General features: G+C 32.2%; 1 long non-coding RNA gene across 1 annotated transcript; it reads right to left on the bottom strand.

Annotated features, from left to right (window-relative positions):
- Nucleotides 1–10,148: 10,148 nt before the first annotated feature.
- On the bottom strand, nucleotides 10,149–21,048 carry LOC149806014 (uncharacterized). The gene is made up of 4 exons (XR_016415058.1): nucleotides 20,977–21,048; nucleotides 18,720–18,791; nucleotides 15,141–15,307; nucleotides 10,149–10,233 (listed from the first exon to the last, which is right to left on the bottom strand). It is a non-coding gene; the product is annotated as an uncharacterized LOC149806014 (long non-coding RNA).
- Between the last annotated feature and the right edge of the window lie 1,226 nt (nucleotides 21,049–22,274).

Below are 22,274 nucleotides of genomic sequence, written 5' to 3'. Positions count from 1 at the left end.
GTAGCAATGACAGGATAATAACTTAGATTAAATGTAAATACATTGAAATGTTTGAATTACATCTTCCTGGTTCATCATTTGGCATAGTTTATATTCCACACTCATTTCCATACATTTGCCAGTTCGTGGCTGAGCATTCAAGAAGCTAAGGTGTCTGTTTTATTTATTTAATCAAGATGAATGAAAACAGAAGCTAAAAAAAAGTAACTTATTGTGAATAGCCACAAACGGCACAGAACTTCATCTTGTTGCAGATACAATGGACAAGGATGTGAAGAGTTCATTCCCTTGTCAATACTCAATTCCATGTAAACAATCTTAACTCCATTCAAAGGCAAGTACATGTATGTGTATTTGTATGTTTTATATGTATAAAGTTTTCATTCAAAAGAAACTCAGCAAGATGTGTGCTTGGTCATGATGGGATATGGGCTGGTGAATGCAGGCAACTGGGTGATGGGTGCCATTTACTGGCAGACCTGTGTTTGAATCTCCGTAGAATAAGTGAATAAAATATTTTCTAACCTGTATGATAGAATTATTTATAATAAATACTAATTCTCCTTAGTACTATCAAGCATTCTCCTCGAATCCAGGGATAGCATTTTCTGTTCTGTTTAGTGTATATTTGCAGTTCTCTCTCTCTCTCTCTCTCTCTCTCTCTCTATATATATATATATATAAACATAAATACTTAACATAATTGCAAGTATCCATTTCACAAGATTACATGAAATAAGAATGATTGTTATTTAAAATCAATATGAAAAAGATAAAATGGAAAGAAACAGAAAAGTTAATTTGAACACAAACAAAGAATGTTGACATTTTCAGCCTGTATCATGGATGGACCTTTCAAATAACTTGTGAGTCTTGGTTCCACCAAGAGTCCAGCAATCAAATTAGACAACTCCATCTTAAAATCTCTGTGGAACTATGACAATCAATTAAATAATCTTGTTATAGATAGATGGAACTAATTACTCTTTAAATGTCTGACATGATTTCATTCTTAACATTGCTCAGGGACAGAGGCTATTGCTGTCAATGTGTCTGTATAGTTCAAATAAGATACCTATGATCTGCTATGCTTAAAATACTTTTATTTTATATTTAAATTTTAATTTAGATGTATGGACTATACAGCCTTAAAAAAAAAGAATTCTTATCCTGTAGTGTGAACTAGGAAGCCTGAATTCCCTTGCCTTCCATCATGAAATCATCAGCATGTCTTCCCTGTCTTTATCTACCTTTTTAATTCATCAAGTTCTACCATTCATATCCTAAATTTTTTAGCAATTTTTAATTTACTTTTTGTTAATCTGTCATAAATTTATGTACATTATACATTTGTTTTCCATACTTCAAATAATGACTGTATCAGTCAAAAATGATATAACATCAATATAATGATTACAGCATTGGCAGATCAATGAGAAAGGGGATCATTCATGTTACAATTATGGGTCAAAACAGGCTGAACCATGCACTAACATCACATGTCCAGTATATTTGCATGACACAACTATGCCATTTATTTTAATAAGATTACTGTACCTGCAGATAAAAGGAAAAATTGGTCAATGCATGTTACAAATATGTGTCATTAGTGACTGAATCATTTATTAACATCACAAGTCTGGAATGACAGCATGACATTTCTGCTGTTCATTTTAATTATGATTAGTAAGATTAGCTGCATTGTGGTTAGTTGCATACAATGTGGTTAGTTGCATACATCAGTTGCATACACTGTGCAGGGTGCGTGACATTTACTACACACAAACAAGGAAGACGTCACTCAAACAATGTTAACCTAATTTTAAAAAAATCACATCAAGGATTATCTGAGACTGGATTATCTATGTCCTATTAAATAACAGAGTACTCTATTTGCTACAGTGACAAGAAGCAATTCATATTGTGTTTACATTGCAATGCTTACAAAAGTTCAGGATGTGTTCCATATTTACCAGAACCGGTGCGGGTTCAGGTTCAGGGAGTGGTCAATATTTACTGTTGGGGGGCAGTGTATGTTGGTGGAAGGGAGAATAAAACTGCACATTGCCTGTTACAATCTTTTCAGGGAGTGGTCAATATTTACCTGGGGGGACAGTGTATGTTGAAGGAAGAGAGAATAAAACTGCACATTGCCTGTTACAATTTTTTGTGCAAGGCTAAAGATCTGGTGCAATCATTACCTCTAATGATACGGTACAATATTCTGTAATTATCAATCTCTGTTGAGATGAATATGACATTTTATAAACCAGTAATTTTCATATTGGCGATTTGAAGCAGAGGTTAATATGACAGGTTTACTGCTTCATAAGATTCCATATTTACAAAAATAATTCAAGGTATATAATTATTTTCTATGACTTAATAAAGAAAATTGAAATTCTGTATATTTTAACTGAATGAAAAATAAGTCAATTGCCTGAGGCCATAAAAGTCATTATGACATCATGATAGTGCAATGTCATGAATTATCACAAATGACATGACACTGTATCAGCTAATACAAATCATGTAGTAATATGTGCGATCATGTGTTGAAGTTTTATGCAGTATGATTGGTAAGTGCACCCCTCAAATATCTGAAGGAATCATTTTTAATTAGTGAGATGTATAAAATTTAAGTTAGTTTTAAATCAATGCAGTATAAATGGATAAACCTTCAACAAAATTACACTGTCAATACAGTATAAATGAAGAAACCTCCATCAAAATTATACTGTGAATACAGTATAAATGGACAAACCTTCAACAAGATTACACTGTCAATACAGTACAAATGAAGAAACCTCCATCAAAATTATACTGTGAATACAGTATAAATGGACAAACCTTCAACAAGATTACACTGTCAATACAGTATAAATGGACAAACCTTCAACAAGATTACACTGTCAATACAGTATAAATGGATAAACCTTCAACAAGATTACACTGTCAATACAGTATAAATGGACAAACCTTCAACAAGATTACACTGTCAAAACAGTATAAATGGACAAACCTTTAACAAGATTACACTGTCAATACAGTATAAATGGACAAACCTTCAACAAGATTACACTGTCAATACAGTACAAATGAAGAAACCTCCATCAAAATTATACTGTGAATACAGTATAAATGGACAAACCTTCAACAAGATTACACTGTCAATACAGTATAAATGGACAAACCTTCAACAAGATTACACTGTCAATACAGTATAAATGGACAAACCTTCAACAAGATTACACTGTCAATACAGTATAAATGGACAAACCTTCAACAAGATTACACTGTCAATACAGTACAAATGAAGAAACCTTCAACAAGATTACACTGTCAATACAGTATAAATGAAGAAACCTTCAACAAGATTACACTGTCAATACAGTATAAATGGATAATCCTTCAACAAGATTACACTGTCAATACAGTATAAATGGATAAACCTCCATCAAAATTATACTGTGAATACAGTATAAATGGATAATCCTTCAACAAAATTACACTGTCAATACAGTACAAATGAAGAAACCTCCATCAAAATTATACTGTGAATACAGTATAAATGGACAAACCTTCAACAAGATTACACTGTCAATACAGTATAAATGGATAAACCTTCAACAAGATTACACTGTCAATACAGTATAAATGGATAAACCTTCAACAAGATTACACTGTCAATACAGTATAAATGGACAAACCTTCAACAAGATTACACTGTCAATACAGTATAAATGGACAAACCTTCAACAAGATTACACTGTCAATACAGTACAAATGAAGAAACCTTCAACAAGATTACACTGTCAATACAGTATAAATGAAGAAACCTTCAACAAAATTACACTGTGAATACAGTATAAATGGACAAACCTTCAACAAGATTACACTGTCAATACAGTATAAATGGATAAACCTTCAACAAGATTACACTGTCAATACAGTATAAATGGACAAACCTTCAACAAGATTACACTGTCAATACAGTATAAATGGACAAACCTTCAACAAGATTACACTGTCAATACAGTACAAATGAAGAAACCTTCAACAAGATTATACTGTCAATACAGTATAAATGAAGAAACCTTCAACAAAATTACACTGTGAATACAGTATAAATGGACAAACCTTCAACAAGATTACACTGTCAATACAGTATAAATGAAGAAACCTTCAACAAAATTACACTGTGAATACAGTATAAATGAAGAAACCTTCAACAAAATTACACTGTGAATACAGTATAAATGGATAAACCTCCATCAAAATTATACTGTGAATACAGTATAAATGGACAAACCTTCAACAAGATTACACTGTCAATACAGTACAAATGAAGAAACCTCCATCAAAATTATACTGTGAATACAGTATAAATGGACAAACCTTCAACAAGATTACACTGTCAATACAGTATAAATGGACAAACCTTCAACAAGATTACACTGTCAATACAGTATAAATGGACAAACCTTCAACAAGATTACACTGTCAATACAGTATAAATGGACAAACCTTCAACAAGATTACACTGTCAATACAGTATAAATGGACAAACCTTCAACAAGATTACACTGTCAATACAGTATAAATGGACAAACCTTTAACAAGATTACACTGTCAATACAGTATAAATGGACAAACCTTCAACAAGATTACACTGTCAATACAGTACAAATGAAGAAACCTCCATCAAAAGTATACTGTGAATACAGTATAAATGGACAAACCTTCAACAAGATTACACTGTCAATACAGTATAAATGGACAAACCTTCAACAAGATTACACTGTCAATACAGTATAAATGGACAAACCTTCAACAAGATTACACTGTCAATACAGTATAAATGGACAAACCTTCAACAAGATTACACTGTCAATACAGTATAAATGGATAAACCTTCAACAAGATTACACTGTCAATACAGTATAAATGGATAAACCTTCAACAAGATTACACTGTCAATACAGTATAAATGAAGAAACCTCCATCAAAATTATACTGTGAATACAGTATAAATGGACAAACCTTCAACAAGATTACACTGTCAATACAGTATAAATGGACAAACCTTCAACAAGATTACACTGTCAATACAGTATAAATGGATAAACCTTCAACAAGATTACACTGTCAATACAGTACAAATGAAGAAACCTCCATCAAAATTATACTATGAATACAGTATAAATGGACAAACCTTCAACAAGATTACACTGTCAATACAGTATAAATGGACAAACCTTCAACAAGATTACACTGTCAATACAGTATAAATGGACAAACCTTCAACAAGATTACACTGTCAATACAGTATAAATGGATAATCCTTCAACAAGATTACACTGTCAATACAGTACAAATGAAGAAACCTCCATCAAAATTATACTGTGAATACAGTATAAATGGACAAACCTTCAACAAGATTACACTGTCAATACAGTATAAATGGATAAACCTTCAACGAGATTACACTGTCAATACAGTATAAATGGATAAACCTTCAACAAGATTACAGTCAATACAGTATAAATGGATAAACCTTCAACAAGATTACACTGTCAATACAGTATAAATGGACAAACCTTCAACAAGATTACACTGTCAATACAGTATAAATGGACAAACCTTCAACAAGATTACACTGTCAATACAGTATAAATGGACAAACCTTCAACAAGATTACACTGTCAATACAGTATAAATGGACAAACCTTCAACAAGATTACACTGTCAATACAGTATAAATGGACAAACCTTCAACAAGATTACACTGTCAATACAGTATAAATGGATAAACCTTCAACAAGATTACACTGTCAATACAGTATAAATGGATAAACCTTCAACAAGATTACACTGTCAATACAGTACAAATGAAGAAACCTTCAACAAGATTACACTGTCAATACAGTATAAATGGATAATCCTTCAACAAGATTACACTGTCAATACAGTATAAATGGATAAACCTCCATCAAAATTATACTGTGAATACAGTATAAATGGACAAACCTTCAACAAGATTACACTGTCAATACAGTACAAATGAAGAAACCTTCAACAAGATTACACTGTCAATACAGTACAAATGAAGAAACCTTCAACAAGATTACACTGTCAATACAGTATAAATGGACAAACCTTCAACAAGATTACACTGTCAATACAGTATAAATGGATAATCCTTCAACAAGATTACACTGTCAATACAGTATAAATGGATAAACCTCCATCAAAATTATACTGTGAATACAGTATAAATGGATAATCCTTCAACAAAATTACTGTCAATACAGTATAAATGGATAAACCTCCATCAAAATTATACTGTGAATACAGTATAAATGGACAAACCTTCAACAAGATTACACTGTCAATACAGTATAAATGGATAATCCTTCAACAAGATTACACTGTCAATACAGTATAAATGGATAAACCTCCATCAAAATTATACTGTGAATACAGTATAAATGGATAAACCTTCAACAAGATTACACTGTCAATACAGTACAAATGAAGAAACCTTCAACAAGATTACACTGTCAATACAGTATAAATGGACAAACCTTCAACAAGATTACACTGTCAATACAGTATAAATGGATAAACCTTCAACAAGATTACACTGTCAATACAGTATAAATGGATAAACCTTCAACAAGATCAAACTGTCAATACAGTATAAATGGACAAACCTTCAACAAGATTACACTGTCAATACAGTATAAATGGACAAACCTTCAACAAGATTACACTGTCAATACAGTATAAATGGACAAACCTTCAACAAGATTACACTGTCAATACAGTATAAATGGATAAACCTTCAACAAGATTACACTGTCAATACAGTGTAAATGGATAAACCTTCAACAAGATTACACTGTCAATACAGTATAAATGGATAAACCTCCATCAAAATTATACTGTGAATACAGTATAAATGGACAAACCTTCAACAAGATTACACTGTCAATACAGTATAAATGGATAAACCTTCAACAAGATTACACTGTCAATACAGTATAAATGGACAAACCTTCAACAAGATTACACTGTCAATACAGTATAAATGGACAAACCTTCAACAAGATTACACTGTCAATACAGTACAAATGAAGAAACCTTCAACAAGATTATACTGTCAATACAGTATAAATGGATAAACCTTCAACAAGATTACACTGTCAATACAGTATAAATGGATAAACCTTCAACAAGATTACACTGTCAATACAGTACAAATGAAGAAACCTTCAACAAGATTACACTGTCAATACAGTATAAATGGATAATCCTTCAACAAGATTACACTGTCAATACAGTATAAATGGATAAACCTCCATCAAAATTATACTGTGAATACAGTATAAATGGATAATCCTTCAACAAAATTACACTGTCAATACAGTATAAATGAAGAAACCTCCATCAAAATTATACTGTGAATACAGTATAAATGGACAAACCTTCAACAAGATTATACTGTCAATACAGTATAAATGGATAAACCTTCAACAAGATTACACTGTCAATACAGTATAAATGAAGAAACCTCCATCAAAATTATACTGTCAATACAGTATAAATGGATAAACCTTCAACAAGATTACACTGTCAATACAGTATAAATGAAGAAACCTCCATCAAAATTATACTGTCAATACAGTATAAATGGATAAACCTTCAACAAGATTACACTGTCAATACAGTATAAATGGACAAACCTTCAACAAGATTACACTGTCAATACAGTACAAATGAAGAAACCTTCATTAAAAATATGTTGTCAATACAGTACAAATCAAGAAATCTTCATCAAGAATGCAAGTGCATTTAAACTCCATAGGAAATAAGACCAAAACTACATGCAAGTGCATATACAATTATTATACAAACTGTTCATAAGGTGAACTCCAATGAGTTACCAAGATGACCAATGAAGTGTGTAATGAAATGAAATTTAACAGTGCTTAGTGAAACTTCAGTGTTGCCATGGATATAATGACCCAAGTACAAAATGCATAAATACAAATAAATTCACCTGGAAAAATGCAAATGTTGCATTACACCAGGTACATCTATTATGACTTTCTATAACACTAAAAATAACTGTTGCAATTTCAAAATCAAATATAAATTGCAACTGATTCTTTGGAGGCATTGTTCCAAGTTACAATCTAACTTTTAGACAGATTACATCCAGGATACAGGTGGATGTTTAGCAGAAAGAAGTATTAATCTGTAAGAGTTAGTTCCCTTCATTGATATAATGTGTAGATGGAAAGGTGTTTTCTTTTGTCTTTCACAGGTGACATGATTTTGAGGGAGCTGAGAATGATACCCTAATGTAATTATGATCAGACAATGCATTTGATTGAGAAACATTATCAGATCAACCCTTAAGGATGTTTTTACTGAAACTGAGATATATTCAACACATTGTACAAACTGTATCCTGTCAAAGCAAGTAAAAGATGTACAGCAAAAGAAATTCCCATGGGTATATGCCAGACGGCAAAAACAAAGTAAATCAAAGATCAGCCAGCAAAAGAAACAATTGTAAAATGAACATGGCATGACCTGCAGCTGTCTGGTGTTCAATAAGGTTAACTGGGAGAAAGGTTGAGTGTCTAATGATAATGATTATATGGCATCTCTTTCATTATTGTAAACCACACAAACATTTAGAAATTCTGGTCATCATAAACCACACAAACATTTAGAAATTTTGGTTACTGAATACCACGTATGCATTTAGAAATTTTTATTACTGTATACCATGTACAGATTTAAAAATTTTGGTTATTGTCAACCATGTACACATTCAAAAATTTTGGTTATTGTCAACCATGTACATATTTAAAAATTTTGGTTATTGTCAACCATGTACAGATTTAAAAATTTTGGTTATTGTCAACCATGTACAGATTTAAAAATTTTGGTTATTGTAAACCATGCACACATTTAAAAATTTTGGATATTGACAACCATGTACACATTTAAATTTTTTGGTTATTGTAAACCATGTACACATTTTAAAATTTTGGTTATTGTCAACCATGTACACATTTAAAAATTTTGGTTATTGTCAACCATGTACATATTTAAAAATTTTGGTTATTGTCAACCATGTACAGATTTAAAAATTTTGGTTATTGTCAACCATGTACAGATTTAAAAATTTTGGTTATTGTCAACCATGTACAGATTTAAAAATTTTGGTTATTGTCAACCATGTACAGATTTAAAAATTTTGGTTATTGTAAACCATGCACACATTTAAAAATTTTGGATATTGACAACCATGTACACATTTAAATTTTTTGGTTATTGTAAACCATGTACACATTTAAAAATTTTGGTTATTGTCAACCATGTACACATTTAAAAATTTTGGTTATTGTCAACCATGTACATATTTAAAAATTTTGGTTATTGTCAACCATGTACAGATTTAAAAATTTTGGTTATTGTCAACCATGTACATATTTAAAAATTTTGGTTATTGTCAACCATGTACACATTTAAAAATTTTGGTTATTGTCAACCATGTACAGATTTAAAAATTTTGGTTATTGTCAACCATGTACAGATTTAAAAATTTTGGTTATTGTCAACCATGTACAGATTTAAAAATTTTGGTTATTGTCAACCATGTACAGATTTAAAAATTTTGGTTATTGTCAACCATGTACAGATTTAAACATTTTGGTTATTGTCAACCATGTACAGATTTAAAAATTTTGGTTATTGTCAACCATGTACAGATTTAAAAATTTTGGATATTGACAACCATGTACACATTTAAATTTTTTGGTTATTGTAAACCATGTACACATTTAAAAATTTTGGTTATTGTCAACCATGTACATATTTAAAAAATTTGGTAAACATTGCAGCCTTACTGAATACAATCTTGATTCAGTTTCGAGTATACTCACAGGAGGAGGAGAAGAGAATATGTAATTTGGGGGGGGGGGATATTAACAGGCTCTCTCCAGTACAGCAGCACAAGGCCTTAATGTGTAAACTAGAACACAGATGGACAGACCATCACAATCATGGATTTGATCCTCCCCATAAAAATGAATGGACACAAAAACTTACCATTGCAATGGCTCCCAGAGGAATGACTGCCATATAGCCTACAGAAATTTTGCCAGTCTACTGGATGTGGGGAAGGTGAACGAAGTGACCTTTTGCTACGGACTAGTAAGTGTGAAATTGTTAATAAATGTTAAAGCAAACAAATAAACAAAGCAATACAAAATGCACATAGAGTTAGTAAGTATAAACAAGCCATGCTCAATCCAGGATATATCAAAAGAGAGTGAAGTTTTCATCACTATGCTGAACTAAGGAAAATAAGGTAAAGCTTAGCTAAATGTATCTCCAGCAGTTTTAAAATTTGTATAACAGCAGACACAAAATTAGATCAAAGTTTTGCATCTGACCTTGGTATTACCATATATTTATGCTAGCAGTCTAAATATACACTAAACAGCTTACTGTCATTTTATAAATATACTGTAGTAATTTTTCACCAAATCATCTCCAATAGTTCAAATATTATACATTTAACGAGGAAATTTAACAGGCAGATAAATATATAACACTATAAAAATAATATACTTTATGGCGACATAACTGTAATACAAGTCAGGCCTGACTAATCAATCAGACTTTAGGACAAATTTGAAATCACAATGAATTAAGTGATTAAATACAATCAAGTAAAGTCTGCCAGCCAGGCAAACTCATTATAAAAGGTGCATAACTCTAATCAATAACTCATTATAAAAGGTGCATAACTCTAATCAATAACTCATTATAAAAGGTGCATAACTCTAATCAATAATGAGTAGCTTTCTTGTAACAATCAGTGTTTGTACCAAAACATATTCTGCCTTACGCTGAATATTAGTTTCCTTTTAGCTGATATACACAAAACTGGATTGAGCATGCTTTCACATATTGTGCTTAAAAATGATAAGTGGAAGACAAACACATAAATTAAAGTAAGCTATATGTATGGCCATATCAAATAACTTGAAGTCTCGTTTAAATCATATATGTGAACTTTTAAGGAAACATAACATTTAGTGGAAATTCAAAATTGTGATCACAATTAACCTTAAATTTAATCCACATTAAATGTCTGAAACACTGATGTTCATGGTATTCTGTGTATTTCTTCTGAAAATCAGTATCCTGAGTAACTTATCAATTACAATCCTGCTGTTTCACCTCAATCAGGAGGCAGTGCATCAAGCTTTCTTTGTCAGGATTTTTTTTGCTGAAAGTTTTGAAAGGAACTTTTTTTCCTAAAAAGTGATGGTGTGGTCAAACACTGTTTCTTATGACTTTCATAAACTTTTGTAGCTTTTGCATCTTTGATTATCATGACAGATGCAAGATAAAAAAGAAACAGTAAATGGCTTTTACATCCCCATACACAATTTCTTCCCCTTGTTAGTAAAATGTCTAAGTACAGTACTCCCTCACTAAAAAACATTCCTCAGTACAACAAATGTTCTGTTATAAGGTGGGTATGATCATGGGTTCCATTTTATTATGTATTTGTAAAATTATGCATAAAGTTCCATAAGGTGGTATACTGAACAACTCAATTGGACAATGTTATAATGAGGGAATACTCTATGTTAATTACTACAGCAAATTTAGTTTAGACTTCATTAGTTTGATGGCACTGCTCAAAAGAAGGATTTAATACAGAAGTTAAATTGCAGTTAATGCCACACTCAATAAACTCAACTCAGGTCTGCCTTGATCAACTGATGAACCATTACCATATAGTGGAACTTTTGAAAACTGGACCTTGACAAACTGCCATCGGGGATTTTTGTTTGGGTCCCACATATTTAATATCTTACTTTGGTTTACTAATACTAGTCAAGATTTAACATGAGATCAAATCTTAAAGGTCAAATCGTATTTCTACTGTTCTAAGTATTGAAAAAGTGTATAGCTACGATCCAAACTTATCTACTGTGAAGCACACTAAATGTTCAACAAACTCTTGATATAACAAAACAAACTATATATTCAGACAAAAATAACAATAACTTACGTTTTAACTAACAATAACAAATGAAATCTTAACCCTGTTAATGTTAAAAGTTAAAAATCTAAAAGCCTAAATAACTGAACACAGGGGCAGGGAGGAATCATTATTTCACAATATCTTCGGTCCTACAAGGCAAATCAGAGGATGAGAAAAATGGAAGATTGTTGAATGATTGATATGTTCAGCATTTTAAGTAAGCCTTTGTTATAAAAACAAAAAGTTGGCTTTTAAAGTAACTAAGATATTTATAATTTTATAAATTTTGTCAAGAAGATATATTTACTCATTATCTTAAACTAAATCTCTAACCTGTCCTTAGAAAGCAGCAAAATTTTTCAGAAGTAAAGAAAATATTTACTAAAACCTTCTGGCTATTTGTAATTCAATTTTGTTACGCATTACCGGGTATATCTGCAAGGAACAAGTACTGAAATGCTATACAAAATGAGATCTCTATCATTAGAGATATGAAGTGTAAATTTCATATATGCCATTCTTCCACTCTTCTCACATATTTCTCAACAAAAATAATAATAACTAGAATAGATAAAATCACAGATCTCCAGAAGCAATCCTGTTTACCAAGCCAAAGCATCATCAAGCAATGTGGGATCAAGTATCCCCGTTGCCACTATATTTATAGTCAAGCACTACATTGTTTTGGTTGGTGTGCTCTAAACAGCATATTGTGAATCAAGAGCTTTCCATTTTCTTACTTATATTTGATTTTTTTTGTCTTCTTAGCACTATTGGCTTTGATGCAAATATTTTGCCATCAATAAAAGTCTTTCGAAAAACTGTGTCTGAAACATAAATGATACAATACCTTGTGCCTTGCGCATTTCAATCTCAGAGTTTCATCATCTTAACACAATTGGTTGTCTTTTTCTTTTTGAATACTCTTTCCAAAACTATTACTACTATTAATCAATAATTAGTTACTGACCCCTATTTTCACTAGAATTTCACTGACTTGGATTATAGACTATAAATCTTGTAACATTTACCTTTTTTTCATATGTTACATCATTGATCAGTCAGTGAATTAAATACACGAAAAATCGTAACATAGTAGTAAGTACCATATTATTAAAATGTTATCTTCCCCCAATAAAACAAATGTATTACTTAAATTCCCCTTATAACAGAAAACCTAGTAGACTATAAAATAAAATGATTTCACAGTATTAATAACCAAATGAAGGTTACTTCATACAGCCAAGAGTGCATTTATGAATCAATTTCTGTGTCACATCTAACTCAAACATTTTTTGTCAGACATTATTTTCAAGCTATGGACTATGGCAGATGTAACATGACATGTAACATTCATGCAGCTGAACAATGCAGAACAAACATATGGTAATGGTAATTAATAATGCAAATGCTACTTTAACATGCTACACATGCAGGGTTTTGCATTCTACTACATGTAATGAATATATTAAATAATATAGCAACAGCAAAACGATATGACCACTCTGGTGACCCAGTGGTTAGAGCATCTGCCTTGGATGCAGAAGGGCATGGGTTCAATCCCCAGCAGAGTCATACCAAAGACTTACAAAAAAGGTACTAACAGCTGCCTCGTTTGGCACTCAGCATTAAGAGGTTAGTGTTAGGACTGGTTGGCCTGGTGTCCGGATAATGTGACTGGGTGGGACATCATTCTACATGTCTGCGACATGATGCCCCAGACTCTGCTAGGCATCACTATAAACTGCCACATTGCAGAGATCATAGCAATATGACTGAAAAATTGTTGAAGCTACATTAAGAATCCAAATCACACACACGCACACACACACACACACACACTATACAAAAAAACTATTGACCAATATCTCCAGTAATATTTCTTCAGTGTCAAATACGGTCATGTACATATTCCTCCCTACCCTAAAGCAATCCAATATGTTCTGTAAGAAATACAGAATGTATAATCTTGCATGTGAAAAAGTGTCCTACTGGTGCAAGATGTAATCACAGTGAAACCTATTTGTAACAAATGCATGTCATGAAAATATATTTGGTCATACCACACAATTTCTTATGATTAATTCCACTATTCCCTTCTATGTAACAATTCTCAGTCAAATCTGACCTCTTATCCTCACACTGGAATCTTAGGGCACAAATAAAACAGTCCCTATGCAAACAATAAAGAATTTTTTTTCAAAATAGACTGCCTTGATCTTCAAAGATTTTTCTATTTAGGTTCAACATAGATTTTTTTTAAAAATCAGAAGTGAAAACAAGAGAACCACCTGGGACACATAACATGCACATGTTGATAACTCTCACAGAGTGCATTCGAGACAGGTGTGTAATTATTAAATGAGGTGTGTGCTTGTGTGGGTAAATTTTCATAAAGTGTTAAAATCTGACATGCTTGAATATGGTCAGGTGAAATATGCTAAAGAGAAAGAGTATTTTGCAAGAATTACATAATTCATGAAATAATATAACAATGACAGACAAAACTGATACTGACAATAAAACCATTCAAGCGGCTCAAGTTTTATTACATGCCCCATATTCTCAAAACATTTTTAGCAAGAAACTCATGTTCAACTAACACAAAACTTTGCAGTTAGCTTTCTGCCATGTCTGCTTCCACTAGCTACCACATCTGATTCCGGCGTTTGGAATCTTAGTTGGAGTCTCTTGCTCAGAAAGGTCTTGACAATACAGGATCATAAATGACAAGAATAGATAGATTATATTTGCTTGAAGTGAGTGAATAATGGATTTATTTCATGAAGTGGGTGAAAAAACACCACATTTTTACATGTGGCAAGTATGATTTCTATATTTGTTTCATGTATTCATTGCAAAAAGGTTTCTGATGTTAGAAAAAAAATTGACTTAGATTTTGAGATGAGAATGCTGCTAAAAACTGACTAAAATATTGAGCTCAGATTGATGCTGAAAATTGTTACACTAAACTTTGATGCTTAACTGTCTTAACACATGTTACAGAGCAGGATAAAAAAGGCTTCAAGTAGTGTTCAATATTTCAACTTACGCCAGAAGTAATCTCCCGTGTCAAGAAGTGGGAAAGTGTTCCCTATACTGTCAGTGCAGAGTGTATTATTTGTGTTCTCAATTGTCAGTGTAGTCAGCTTGGATGTTAGGTACGTCTTCAGCCAGTAAAGATTCTTGTCACAGACCCAGGGGTTGCCAGACAAATTTCTGTTTGAAAAAAAAATGTGGTTTTCAATACTCAAAACAAAAACACGTGTCAAAAAGTTACACAAGTGTTCAAACATTTTGCAAGATTGTTTATTAAATAACAAGGTTATATGGTGGAAAATTTGTTATATAAACCAGGAGAAATTAATAAAGAATAAATATAGTATATGTCCTTACAAAGCAGGGATTTGAACTGTTAATTCACTCTCCTGTAGCCATTTTTAATTCAAATACCCTTCACTATGACCAAGTTTTTTTCAACTTAATTCATTAGGTGAACCAATCTTTTAAATTTATCCCTAATCCAAAATACCAATCTTTTAAATTTATACCTAACCCAAAATACCAATCTTTTAAATTTATACCTCATCCAAAATACCAATCTTTTAAGTTTATACCTAATCCAAACTACCAATCTTTTAAATTTATACCTAATCCAAAATTCCAATCTTTTAAATTTATACCTCATCCAAAATACCAATCTTTTAAATTTATACCTATTCCAAAATTCCAATCTTATAAATTTATACCTATTCCAAAATAACCAATCTTTTAAATTTATACCTATTCCAAAATACCAATCTACCTTAATTGCTGCAACAGAAATGAATAAAAAACTGTTTTTAAAGTCATGAGATCCAACAGACTTTAAGAGCAATGTTTCTCATTTTACACCCAGTCTGTTCTGTTAATTTTACTACAATCAGTATGTTATGTTAATTTTACAACAACCAATCTTTTCAGTTATAAGCCTGTATCCACAACTTTAATCTTCCCAAGAGAAACAAGAAACATGTTCATAGATCTGAATGGAATTGCTTCACGACATACACCTCGTTTGCACTATATGAATTCCCTGACCTAGTTACAAAATTAATCCAAGTGTGACAGATGGACAGACCAAAGGATAAGCAGATATGGGTAATATTACATAATGAATGCCTCATCCACATCTGTAGCAGAGCATAGAAAGATGTTCATATGATGAACACCACTGTATGATGAACACCATTTATGATGAACACCACTGGAAGCAACTTGCATATCTGGCTGTGATTCATCAATGGCAGAAACCACTTATACAGCTTGTTAAGAGCAACTGTAAAAGGTATATGACTGAGTGCAATCAAAATGAGTGTGGCTTTTTTTTTAGCATAGTGGAATTTTGGTATTCACTTCAATACATATATTGTTTCACAGCTTTTGTTATGGTCATTTGTAGTTTATTCAAGCACAGAATACCTGGACTGCAGCCATTCAACATGCACCATTTCAGGCTTCATGATTGTCAAATAATCGGCTTCAAGAACAAGAAACAGCCTTCTACACACATTCTGATGGCAGGCTCACACGTGCACTGTGACAAATCTAAATCCAGAAGCAGGCCCTGATGCATAAAACTTTCAGTGGAACATCCAGCTGGTGCCATAATCAGATGCATGAAGAAAACCATTCATAGTCACACTCAGGCCCTTCCACCAATAATAGAAGAAACACCTCATGGACTACAATAGCTGCCATTCTAAACAGATGTACTTAGCTTACCAAATGATACCATGTGCACACTGTACACCATGATGGCAACCTACTGGTTGACATTACATAATATTGGCTCAAACATTTATTACAATTTTTTTTCTTTAAGTATAAACTTATTAGTGAGCTTTCTTTTATTGAATTTGTGCAAATAATTATATAACGGTATGAATACTTTTGACATTGTTATATTAGGCCTTAACAAACTTTAGCTGTCGCTGAGTTGTCCACCATTATCCACCAATTTCCCACTCCTTACATTTCAGCATGACACTAAAGTATTTCTTAGATGGATTTTGACAGAATAGCCAAAGGTGTTGTAATAGGAATAATCTGTTGAACAAAATAATAGAACCAAACAATATTCTACAGGAGTTAAAAAGTCACGAAGCTTGAAGATCAACTACACACTGCATGAATCATGACCACAGCAAAACTAATACATGAAGTCCAATTTTAATAATTACAAACATAAAATTAATTTGAAAAATCTGAAGAAATAAATAACTGAATTTGAATCATTGACTACAAATTCTTTCAAAGGACATACAAATTTAATACATGAATCAATACAAAGGAATAATGAAACAATGCAGGTTTAAATGCTAACACCTGTAATCTAACACACCATTTTGGAGATCTTCAAACCAAGAGTCTACATTAACATGTGTACCCTAACACATCATTTCAGAGATCTTGAAACCAAGGGTCTACATTAACTTTAACACAAATTTAGATGTGCATGATTAAAAGGATTATTAACCATTAACCTATGTTGCTATCTGGATGAACAGAGAAACCTGGATAATTCAAAATGAAAGTAATTCCTTTCTGGTGTTCTGAAGAAATAATTTCTAGTTTTCTTTATCACATGGTGCAATTTTAACCAATCCAAATGCTAGTTACAATAGCTTGCATGTAACAATGTTTAATTATTAACATACCAACATTACATGTGAACAGCATGTACCAAACTACAAAAGGGTAGGTAGGGGCCCCCGAGTGGCCGAGTGGTCTAAAGCGCTCTCTGTTACGGATCACTGCCATCTTACCTCTGTCTGCGTGGGTTCGAGTCTCAGATTCGGCTAATGTGGGTATGTGAGAAAGTTTGCCAGTAGCTTCTCAAGGGTGGGTGGTTCTTTCAGGGCTTTCCCGGGTTCTTCCTCCACCATTAATACTGGCTGCCATGTATAGCCTATCGTGTGCTGAAAAATGGCGTTAAACCCTACAACAACAACAACAAAAGGGTAGACCCAATCTGTGGCTGTATCATGCACTAACTTAAACTGGCAAGCCAATAAAAAAGGCCAGTAATTATTTAAATCTCTGTCTCTAAATGGTTCGTGGCAGCAACTTGTTTGGATGCCCATGCCTGAACTGCAGTGATTGGTAGGCAGCATCATATCAGTGCAGTGCATGATGGGTAAAGCATACATTTTTTAATGTTTTTCAAAGATGGCAGTCGATACTTATATTCAGCCTTATGAAAACTGGATGTGTTATGCAGTAATCAACAAAATCAGGGGTTTGCACTGTTCTCATGATATCAGACATATTATTATCAGGGCCTCACTTTCATAAAACTTCTCAGTGTGAGTACATAATCAAATGAAAATGTGTCCCTCAGGAAAATTTCATACCCTTTTATTGTTAAGCTTAAATGAAATCAGCTTGTTTTATAGTGTAGTTTAATACAATTATCCTTAAGTAGTTTACAAAAATCAACCTGTAAAAGCTGGACTGAAATTTCACTCAGTTTTGAGACATTTTATGAAAGTGGAACCAGCGTCATTGGTGTTTTGCAGTTGGGTACCCATTATATGAGAAAATAAGCATACTTTGTCAGACGCTTTTATTTGCAGAAGAACAGACTTACATTGTTGTTAAACTGGTCTGCTTGCTGAAGGTTCCAGAAACTAGGGTGGGGAGGTTATTATTCTGCAGATACCTGAAATAAATATCAGATAACATTTATCACAAAATGTAAAGATAAATTAAACTCTTAACGAAATTATTTGTAAAGAACTTTCAACTGAAGAATTTAGTAGTAGCACAGTTTTATGTGTGTTGCCATTAAGAAATCACTTACTGATGCAAATAATCTGAATTGAATGATTTTCTTTCAACAATATTATTTAGAATTACTTCTTTATGACTTAGTTAAAACAGAAGAACTTGCAAAGAAAGGGGAATTATAGTGCAATTTGATTTTATTAATTTACACAGTAATTCATAAACTACACAACTGCATTATATTTAGGAAATAAATACAAGTCCTGCAACCAATCCACTGTATTAATAAATGTTGTTCAGTCATGTCAACTTATATTCATTGGTCCAGCTATTGCATTTACTGAGTAATGTTGTAGTACCTACTCCTTCTGGTGAAGGATATAAAATAGTGTTGCTACATTCTGTAGACCTTGTCAGTACTGAATGTATGGGTCTGACAACAGCTATGTGCAACTCCCTGGGGTCTTTTTCTTTTTAGCAAGAGAGAAAAATATTGACAGACAGACACATTAGAGCTTAGTTTCTATCAGTATCTGTCATCAATAAAGAAAATAAGAAATGCAAATAATAAATCCCCGAAAATATTAACCAAGGGTCCAAGTGCACATAGCATCTCTTACTTGGTTTACATATATGCCTATAAATCAATTTATATAAGAGCTGTAGGCCAAGAAGAAATTTACTCCACTTCAGTTAAATGCATATATTATGAAAACAATGGTTTCAAGGTTTCTATATTTTGTTGTATCTTGATCCTTATTTCATGGCAAATTATCATCATTAGTACAAAACTCAAATTCGTTTATGACTGAATGTCTTCTGTCAAATCTGGCAAAACTTGGTTGATTGATTTTTGTGACAAAGTCATTTAATATCTTTTCTATTTTTGTATGGACCTGAATCATCTAAACAGGTGTGAAATGCAATTTAGGTCACAAAAATAGGTTTTATAATTTCAGTTAAAAGCAGCCATATTGCATGATAGACTGGCATCTTTCATGCATGACCGAAAGATCAGCATTCCGGGATGATTTAGGGGGTCAAATTTGGTCAAATCCTGTTGAGTCAAAATCTGGTCAAATCCTGTTGTATAGCTATTAAGAAGCTGTTAAAATATTTCTTCTGTCTTTAGTAATGGCAGTCATATTTAATGGTGAACCACCATCATTTATGGAACTTTCCAAAGCCTTCATTTATACAAATTTCAAGAGCCTTCATTTATACAAATTTCAAAAGCCCTTATGCATTCATGCCAGGGTTCTTTATGTCAAATTCTGTTGTGAGATGTTTGAGAATAAGTTATGTCAAGATATTTCTATTTTTAGTAATGGTGGCAATCTATGATGGCTGATCACCATCTGTATAAAATGGCCTCCATGCCACGGCAATTTCTGTTGATTATAGTCAAATTCTGGCAAGCAGTTTTAAGAAGTCATTTAAAGGTTTTTAGAATATTCAATAACAGTGTTGATGGTGGATGGAGGATCAGCATCATTTGTATAAACCAGAAAGACCTTTATACCAGTGTGATTTATTTTAAAATATGGTTAACAGTAAATTCTTTTAAGAATTGTTCACAATAAAGTTCTCCAAAGATTTTCTTGCTTTAGAAACAGTGGCCACATTTGATGGCAGATTAGGAGAATTTGTAAAATTTTGAAAGGTCTTCATTCTATGATGATTTCTGTCAAATTTGGTTCAGTCTGATTAATTTTATAAAAGAAGTAAAGTACAGATTATTTATTTCAGTAATGGTGCCTTATTTCATAATGGACAGGCATAATGTGTGTAAATTTTAAGAGCCATTATGTCAGGATGCTCTCTAATATATTTGGTTGAAATAATCAATCCAGTTTTATATGAAAAGTTCAAAATAGCAATTGTTGATGGACAACAGATGACCAACAAATGAACAAAATACATTGGACATAAGACAATACCATACACTCACATGGTCATATTACCAGAAGAATTACATATTTACAAGTCATGACAAAATCTGCAATAAAACTTGTACAAGACATTTTTTTCTAAAAGAAAAAGATTTAGAAGTTACAAAAATGTGATACAAATCAAGGATAGCAAACTATGCTCAAACCAAACAAAAATCATTAACTCACAATTTCTCAAGTAATGAAAGAGAGGTGAATACACTGGAATCTAGTGATGAAAGAAAATTGTTGTCAAGGTACCTGAAATTATATATAAAATGTAGTGTTAAAAATAAACAGTGGCTTTCCATGACTAAAGAATCCCATTGGCACTTGGCATCAGTGAAACATGGGTCTAAGGGATATGAAATAGTTATAATGAAATCAATTTAACTGTGATTAAATTTTCATATTTTTTACAGCCATATTTTTATCAAGGAGTTTTTAAGGACTTCCAAATATTTTCAGACTTCCAAACAACACCAAGGAGTATTAATGCAAACAACACCAGGGAGTATTAATCCAAACAACAGCAGGGAGTAGTTAATCCAAACGACACCAGGGAGTATTAATCCAAACAACAACAGGGAGTATTAATCCAAACGACACCAGGGATTATTTAATCCAAACAACACCAGGGAGTATTTAATCCAAACAACACCAGGGAGTATTAATCCAAACCACACCAGGGAGTATTTAATCCAAACCACACCAGGGAGTATTTAATCCAAACAAAACCAGGAAGTATTAATCCAAACAACACCAGGGAGTATTAATCTAAACAATACCAGGGAGTATTTAATCCTACAAATATAGAACCCTCTCCATGTGGCACTTAGTTAAGTACCAGTGGTTTGTGTCATTTGATCCACCCAATTTTTAGTACATTTTTTTAAAATTGGTTTTAGAAAATAAGTAAATAACAAAAACTCTGAACATAAAAATGATTTACTTTATTTAGTTTTAATGTTATGTGTTCATGTTAGATAAATTCAAGATATTTTTGTCACAATTCAATGATTTTTAGGTAATTTTGAGGACAAATCAAGAATAAAACCAGCTTAAAATTCCTTTAATTTGAAATCTCAGGGTACTAATGGTTACTGATCCAAACTGGAGTGTACTAATGGTTAACCATTCGAACCTCACTGTACTAATATTTACCGCCATTTGTAATCAATAGTCATGATAAAAGATCCCGTGGCTACTGTTCATCTATGCCCAAGTCAATATATTTCTGATCAATTTCATAGGATGATCAATGGAAAATGTGTGTGTGTGTGTTTCTGGCTGTAAGCATGTGTGAATGAAGAGAGATAGTTGGAAATTGCAAGGCTGCAACTCAAAAAATAATCACAATTAGACACTAATGAGAAATAGGCTTATCCAGACCTCTGCATTTTCATAGATCCAACTTAATATTTTTTCCAGATTAAGTGCAAGTTCAAAGCAACAAATTCTTTAAAAAGATATCAGTATTTCTACAA

Source organism: Sinohyriopsis cumingii, chromosome 2, assembly GCF_028554795.1.
Source record: "Sinohyriopsis cumingii isolate HCF-2022 chromosome 2, ASM2855479v2, whole genome shotgun sequence".
Classification (NCBI taxonomy): Eukaryota; Metazoa; Mollusca; class Bivalvia; order Unionida; family Unionidae; genus Sinohyriopsis; species Sinohyriopsis cumingii.
This window is presented reverse-complemented; position numbering and strand designations above follow the sequence as displayed.